Here is an 8,761-nt window from a genome sequence, read left to right as displayed (position 1 = left end):
ACATATAACTTCTTGAAAATCTGGCTTTGTCTTTGTTGACATTTAGAATATCTCCATAGAGTGTTGTTAATCTGGAGAATGTAATACTTCTGAAATTGTCTGCCAATTCTGTGTGTTGCATCTTGGAGGAAAAGAGACTTGAGGCTGTAGATTTGGCCCAAGTTCCCTTGATGGTGTGGGAAGTCCTTCTGTATATGTGTTGCTTTTATTGGTTAAAGAATGGTTATTGGAACTCATTTGGTCTGCAGCAGGGCAGAGTAGGGTAAGGCAGGAATTCCAAGCAGTAGAGATCTCTCTTTCCAGATCTCAAGCACAAAGCCACGGTCACACTGGAAGCCCTCTCATCCATAGGCTTCACAAGAGGCTGATGCTCAGGTGGCAGAATACAGCTAACAGAAAGAAGCAGATTACAGCAGCATCCTTCTCTACCGACTTTGTTGTGTCTGAAAGCCACTTTACCCATGGGCTTAAACTATTTTCAAGTTTTTAAGGCATTTTAAAGTCGAGTTTAAGCCAGACTGAGCTATCATTTTGTTTACTTGGATCAGAAAGTGTTCTAACAGATAAATTGGTACATAGATGACAGATATGTAGCCTTCAACAATGACTCTAAAACCAAAGAGACGTAGGGATTGATTCACTACAAACATGAGTTACAGTCTTGCCAACATCATGTACCTAATGCATTCTAGGCTCTGGGTTCTGCTCTTAGTATACTGGGAGAATTTGAGTATCAGAAGAACTCGTCAGTAAGACCGACATCATCATCATCATCATCATCATCATCATCATCATCATCATCATCATCACCTCGCCCCCACGTTTCAGATTAGAAACGGCATCACAAAGAATAAGTCACTTGGATAAGATCATTTAGTTGTTGTATCAGTTATTTTCCTATGGCTGTGATAAAACACATGGCCAGGACAACTTAGAGAAAAAAAGAGTTTATTTGGCCTTTATGGTTCCAGGGGGTTAGAGTCCATGACAGAGACAGATGGCAAAAGAAACTCACATCTTGAACCACAAGAAGAAGAAGAAGAAGAAGAAGAAGAAGAAGAAGAAGAAGAAGAAGAAGAAGAGGAGGAGGAGGAGGAGGAGGAAGAAAGAGAGAGAGAGAGAGAGAGAGAGAGAGAGAGAGAGAGAGAGAGAGAGAGAGAGAGAGAGGAGAGAGAGAGAGAGAGAGCTCAAAATGCTATGTACATTTAAACTTTGGAAACCACCTCCAGTGACACACTTCCTCCAACAAAGCCACACCTCCTAAGCCTCCAGCAACAGCTTTACCAACTAGGGTCCAAGCATTCAAAAGCCACTAACGTTACATGCATGTCAATACCACAATTAAAAAAATAAGGAAACTATAAAAGCACTTATCAGCTAGTGAGAGGGAAAAGTATTGAACGTTTCTTTAGGAAACATTCTCATTCAAACCACTACAGTTTCAGAGGCCAAGCTGGCTGCTTCATTACTGAGCTACCTCTGGAGAAAGTGCCCACACCGTCAACAGGGATGTGTTTCTCCCAGCCTTAAGTTTTGAGTGTAGATCGGATAACGAGGATGGTTTTAACTCTCAGCAAGGATCTAGAGGACATCTCTGTGACATGGAGAGGCTGGCAGATGGATAGTGTTTCTTTGGCAGAGCTGGAGGAATGGCATAACAGCAAGGTATTTGGATGACCTTAGTGAATTCCTGGCTTGCTGCTGCCTGATTGTGTGGTACCACCTGTAGGAACCTTGCTTTCTTGAGTAGGAGGTGAAGGAAAGGAATGGTTGGCTTGCAGGTTTCCCATGCACTCAGCAAATAGTGTGCAGACAGTAGGTCTTCCAATGGGAAGACCACTGGCTGTAATGGATGATCACAGGCCTCTTGCATAAGATTTGAGAGGTCTGTAGTCAAGGGGCTGAAGAGATGGGGTATGACATCTTATTAAGACAGTAGAATAAATACTGGGCATTTTATTTATATGCAGTAGCTTAAATAGGTCAAACTCCAAGACACAGAAACTGGGATAGAGGATACCAGGAGTTACCCAGGGGAAAGGAGCGTGGGGAGTAATTGTTACATGGGCATCACACCTTTGTTTGAGATAAAATCTCTGGAAATAGATAGTGATCGCACATACTATGTAATTACCAAATGTCACTAGATTGTACGCTTAAAAGTAGTTAAACTGGTAAGTTTAATGTTACGTGTGTCTTAATACCACAATTTAAAACATAAAAATATAAAGCACTGATCAGTTTTGTGACAGTAAGAAATGATGATAACTGGTTATAAATGCCATGAACATGAAATTTAAAATACATAAAATAATTAGATTATATTTTAGAATACCTCTTATATGTTGTGTCATAATTATTAGTTGTATAATAAAAATGTCGAAGGAAACACAAGATATAAAGCAAATCAAAAGGTCATTCTTTGAGTGCCTTGACATATGAAAAACATACATCTCTACTCCTAGTGTGGGCTTGTTCTGTGGTGGGAGGTTGTGACCTCACATGTCACCCAGATCTCATGGTTCATGGTGTTGAGGTCCTGGCAAAACTCCATCGAGGTTCTGCTTAGTTCCCATCGTCCTCATTGCTCAACTGTATGTGTTATTAAGTAAATCTCAGCCTTAAAACTGAGAAGTATCTAATAAAAAAAGTACATGACCTTCTGTGACTAAAAGAAGAAAAAAACCTAGCTGTAAACTTTTAAAGGAAAGAGCATCTTTATAATAACAATAAAACCTTCCCAATCAAGCCTTTAAGAGGCAGGCTGCATTCCTATCTTTGCCTGGGGCCCATAACTATCCTCAGCTAATCTTTCTCTGACAGATAAAGAGCTGCTATATCCATTCTTATAGCTCAATTTTAAAACTTCATTCTGAGAAGTAGGGAGAGGGAGCCCTGGATGGGAATAAAGAATGAGCATTTGAGGGTAGGTAAGGGGAAGAGGGACACTGGACTAATTGGAAGCTTGGCTCACATAGTTGCAGAATAGAAGGTTTTAGAACAACAAATCTAAGATTCAAGACTTCAGATAAATTTGTGAGACTCAGGTTCACACTTGTGTAATTTGTCTGTAAGGATTGCACACCCACTCCGGCCCAGCTCCCCCACAGGTAAACCATTGCAGGACAAATGAGCAGCTGATATAAGCTGTGGAGAGCATGGGGGGGGGATAAACAACTTGAAAGTGTTTGTGAGTCCCTGCAAGAGTCCCCAGGAAATCAATGAAACCTTCTGCTCAAGAAATTTTTAAAGATAAGAAAGATATTTATCAGCTGGGGATGGCTTCTGGTTAGCTGCTACTTAGCTCTGAAGTAGAGGGTGGAAAGAGCCATTGGGCCATGGAGTGCTGTGTCTTCATGAACTTGACATGAACTGTACTCAGTCTGAGCTGTGTTAGAACACCCCTGGGGTGGGAGATGCTGCCTGGCTCACATGGATGCTTCTCAGTGACTTGTTCTACTTAGTATGTGTGGACAGGTGAGGCACTCCTTCCTCACCAGAACTAGTTAAATTCTCATACTACCCCAGGAATCTAAGGTGGGCACATACCTATTTGGATTTGCACAGTTTGCTTGTGGGAAGGTATATAAATTCAGAAGCTGGAGACAGCCATCCTTGGTCATTTGTGTAGGAAAAGAAATTGTCTGCTTGGGGATAAAGAGCTAAGAACATTTGATTAGTTCCTGTCATCTTTCTAGTCCTTATTTCTCATCCTTTTTTAAATTTATGGCTACACTTGACTTCCGTGATCAACATCATCATCCTTCCCCCAAAACGTTTTTATGTTTTAAACCAGCAGGGATTCCTTCTGTTACATACAACGTTTCAACTTAAATCTGGCACATGAGAGAGGTATCTGTAGAGAAAACGATTAGGCTGACAGTTGTGGCAGTTGTTACCTCAGAGAATGAGAGGTTCCTATGTCAGAGATGCCAAGGTCTCCTCAGATACCTAAGAGGATCTGGAGAAATCACTGAAGGATCTTATCCATTGCTTTGACTTCTCTTCCCTGAACCCTCCACTCAAACATCCAGTTTCCAAAAATGGGTCTCCAACTCCCTGTAACCTGTTATTATGTGCAGAGAGACTACCAGAGTCACCTTCATCTTGTCACTGTGACCAAAGGACACAAGAAGACAGCTTAGGAAGGAAGATAGATTTGGGCTCATGGTTTCAGAGGGTTTAGCTCATGTCTTCAAAGGGTTTAGCTCATGGTTTCAGAAGATTTAACTCATGGTTTCTTGCTTTTATGTATGTGGGCAGAACATCACAGCTGTGGAAGCCTGGGATAGAATACGTTCTTAGAGACAGGATTCAGAGAAAAGGGGAATATAGGAGAAACCAGGACAAGATATCACCAAGGACATGTCTCTAGTGACCAACTTCCTTCAACTAGGCTCCACCTCCCAAAGTTTCCACCACTCCATAATAAGGCCATCCACTGGAGTGTTTGCAAGATGAGCCTGTGGGGGACATTTTGTAATCAGATCATAACACTATCCCAAGCCATCAATGTCTTTGGGTGACTGCACTAGGTTCCTGGGTGGTGTCTTCCTGTACTTGCAACCTGTTATTTTTCCATCTGGATCCACGTGGCAGGTGGATTAATCTCATTGACATTTAAACTGCTCCTGATTAAAACATTCTGTATTAGGATGCAGCCTAAGCTACCATAGCAACAACAACAAAAACCGTAAAACCAATGCAATGGCTCAAGCAAAGGGAAATGAGTATTTCATAACAAATTCTGTGTTGTCGCTCACCATACCCCAGGGTTGCTTCATGCTGTTGGGGCTTGAGGCTGGATCTCTAGCTGTATAGTCATCTCAGTGAGTGCAATGGGGGGGGGGAGCAGAAACAAGGAAACATGTGACAGATCTTATTAAGAGTAGAGCTGGTCTCTTCTGCCTGCAGCTTATTAGTTGACAAGACCTTAGTCACATGACCACACATACATGCCAAAAAGGCTCTAACCGTGTGGGCATGAAACTCAGAAGGCTTTGCTCTAAACCAAGGGGGAGGGTGGCTATACGGAGCAGCCTGCAGCCCCTTCTGCCCTGTCCAGTGGCCACTGAGCTAACAGAATGACAGACCTTTTCCCGTGGCCTCCCACGTCATCTGGCATCACTCTTCTGTTTGCTCCCAAGCCTATGGAAGTGTCTTTGTGCTGACCCACAGCTGTTCTTTGTTGTGTTGACTTTATGCGTATTTGCTTTGAACTTTGCCTCTGGCATTAGTTTGTACGTTTGCTCATTTGTTGATGTAACATCAGGGTCGAGCTTCCCAAGAGCAGGGGTTTTCTGTGGGTGCCTTATCACCACCCTGGTGTGAAGGGTGGAACACGGCACTGACTCAGAAGCTGGCCAAAAGCACAACGGTCAACTTGGGAATGGGTACCTGATCCTAAGGGGAAGCTCTTTTCTCAAGCTGTGAAGATATTTGAACATCCCCACTCTCTGTCTGTGGGATGAGACCAGCTGTGATCTCACCCTGGGACCAGGTTAACGTCACTTGTTCTACAGTCTCACCCATAATATCTGTTTTCCATTGCTAAAGTGCATGTAAAGTCTGCCTGCTGCTTATATCCCTGGAGACATAGAGGGTGAGCGGATTGCCCAAAAGGAGAGACTTATTTATCGTGATGTGTTTTATACATGCAGGATGATTCTCAGACCAGCTTCAATGAACAGATCTGTACCTCACACAGCCCCCTACCACGTCCCTGCTGTATGAAGGGATGATGGGTACAGTATTTATAACAAGCAAGTTGGAGCATTAGAATTCCCAGTTACACAGGATGAGAGCCTAGTCCGATAATAATAATAATAATCCTAAATGTTATTTATATGTCACTTTTCTGCCAAAGTCATCTAGGTAGCTCCCAAAAGAACCATGCAGAAAAATCTCCACCGTCAGCGCGTGCCAAACGTCTTAATAAGTGAGGTGGGGAGGGGTGTAATTACAAAGGCCCATTCAGTGGCCTCTCTCTGATTGGAGTGAGTCTGTTCCCAGGATGTGTGCTGCAACAGTCAGCCCGGGATGAACCTGTCATTTGGGGGGCCATTTATCCAAGAAAGGCGGCCTCCTGTGCCAGCTCTGAGACATCTATCTGCCCCAGATGGAATCCTATAATGAAGAGCCGACATTGCTAAGATGTTGGCAGCCCCTGAGGAGGTTGGGTAGCAAAGGCCCTGAATGTGGTGGCAGAAGTCATCCAAGGATGCTACTTTGCAAATAGTGCTTAATGCAGTATTAGACAAAGAAGATTTATCGAGACCATGAATAAGTGTGGCTGTCAGTATAGCTGTCATTGCTGAATTAAATAAAAATGGGAACATCAGAAATCACATTTAAAAAACCCAGTAATCATTTTTACCCATTACTTTACAAATACGTATCTACTTATTGGGTCTTAGGGGAATACAAACACCATAAAGAAAAAGGAAATGAAGAAAAATCAGAAAGAAAGAAAAGCCCTTCTTTCAAGCCAAGCTGGATACAGAGTGTGCCAGACACCCAGGAGAGGCATTTGGGTTTCCAGCTCTGTCTTAGGTTTGCAGTCTGCTGGATGGGACCCGGCATTCATCTGCAGAATGTGGCAGGTACTTTTCAGCATGGTCCCTTCTGGGGAGCCAGACCACGGGGAGCTAGAAGAAGCAGCTCAACTGTACCTGGCAGTTCTGAGTGGGAAACCACCGGCATTTGCAGATTCTGCATGCTAAGCTGTTGACCTGGCGACCTGTGGAGGTTCTGGGGAGTCTGTGGCTGCTAAGAAAAAACACCCGCGGCTGGCAATGGCAGCTAATGGGTTCTTTCTTGGAGGCAAACATTGACTTCATCTTTGAACTCCAAGGAGACTTGGGGAAACTCAGGCTTCTCAGAGCTCGCTGAAGTTTTTTTTTTTTTTCCCCTTGAAACTGAGGATTGAGACCAGAGGAAGTCAGTGAGGCAGAGAAGCCAAGCTCCTGTGGAGGCTTTTGCAGGTGGTGGGGTCAGCCATCTGCCCCAAGAGCAAGTCAACGCTCAAGCCAGCTGCTAACCCTGTTGCATAGAATTTATAGCAATGAGGGTGCCCTGACCTCAGACAGGAATCAGCACTTGAGTTAAAGGACTCTGTGGCTATCCAACCTCCTTTGGGGGAGGGGCAGGGGTGCAGAGGACCTGGGAGGTTCCCAAGGCCATTGGGCTCTCAGTCAGTGTGAAGGGTTTTGGGTAAAAAGGCCAAGGACCAGCTTTGATGGGGTGACAGATTCTCTGTGAGAGCGACCAGTAGTGTTGAGGAACAGGAGCCAATGTGGCTGCCCAAGAAGCATGGTAGGAATTCTCTGGAACACCTGCCGTGGAATGTGAGGGGCAACACCTGTCTCCACACTCAAGCTTGCCTGGAGGGGATAGCTCATCATGGACTTCTAAGCCTCTCAGAGGAGGCCAAGGGCCCCAGAGGAAACTAAATAAATGCCATTTGTAGGTGCAGGCTCTTCCAGGAGGGCAGGGCTGCCACTAACCCCGCAGTTGATGAGAAAATAAAGAAGTAAAGAGGCAGGATAGGGGTACAATGATCCACCTGTCACTGCTACAGGATCAAAGTCCAGTGGTTCGTAGTGCTTCATTGCTAGGGTTTATAGTGTGTGTGTGTGAGAGAGAGGGGGAGGTGAATATCTGCGCTGAGCATGCAGTCCCCAGGTATTAATTTTGTTTGAGGCAGCACATGCAAGCAATGAATAACTCAGCTCTAACTTGGAGAACCTAAGCTCCCAATGTAAAGAACCAGAAGCAGAGTCAGTGCCATATGCAAAGTAGAAGGAGGGCTCCTGAAGTTGCATTGCAAAATTTGAGATCTGCTTTAATGAGAAAGGACACACAGCCTAAGTCTCCCTTTTAGAATTGAATGGAGCTTTCGAGGCTGCAGAAATGGCTTAATTGGTAAAGTACTTACCACAAATGAATGAGGGCCTGAGTTCAGATCCCCAGCACCCACAATAGAAATCAAGGGAAGTGATGAGTCCCCGTGATGTCAGCACTAGGGAGGCTGAGGAGGGAGGATCCCCAGGGGTATCTGGCCAACCATTCTAGCTAAGTGAGAGAGTTCCACACACAGTGAGAGACCTTGTCTCAAGACATAAAATGGATGTAGGAGCCAGAGGGGTCAAGGACATCACAAGAAAACCCACAGAAACAACCAAGGTGGCTCATAGGAACTCACAGAGTCTGAGCCAACAACCAGGGAGCCTGCGTGGGACCGACCTAAGCCCTATACATATATGTGACAGCTGTGTAGCTTGGTCCACTTGTGGGACTCCTAACAATGGGGAGAGGGGCTGTCTAGTGCTTTGGCTGGCTCTTGGGAACCTATTCCTCACTGGATTGCCTTACCCAGTCTTAATACAAGGAGAGGTGCTTAGTCTTACCAACTTGATATGCCATGCTTTGTTGATACCGGGGGGCAGGGAAGTGAGTTCAGGAGGGAGAGGAAACTGAGGTCAGGATGAAAAATAAATAAATTTTTAGAAAGGAAATAAGATGGAGAATGATTAAGGGAGAATTTGGTGATGACCTCTGAGCTCCACATGTACACATATGCCCATCCACCCATACGTGCATGGAGACAAGCACATGTGCACACACACACACACACACACACACACACACACACACACACACACACACACACACAGTCCCCAAATAAAGAATGGAACTTATGGGTCTGCAGTAGGCATTAGCTGAAGCTTCTTTTATTTTTATTTTTTATTTTTTTATTTTT

Source organism: Microtus ochrogaster, chromosome 1 (genome assembly GCF_000317375.1).
Source record: "Microtus ochrogaster isolate Prairie Vole_2 chromosome 1, MicOch1.0, whole genome shotgun sequence".
NCBI classification, from domain to species: domain Eukaryota; kingdom Metazoa; phylum Chordata; class Mammalia; order Rodentia; family Cricetidae; genus Microtus; species Microtus ochrogaster.
Note: the sequence above shows the minus strand (reverse complement) of the source record.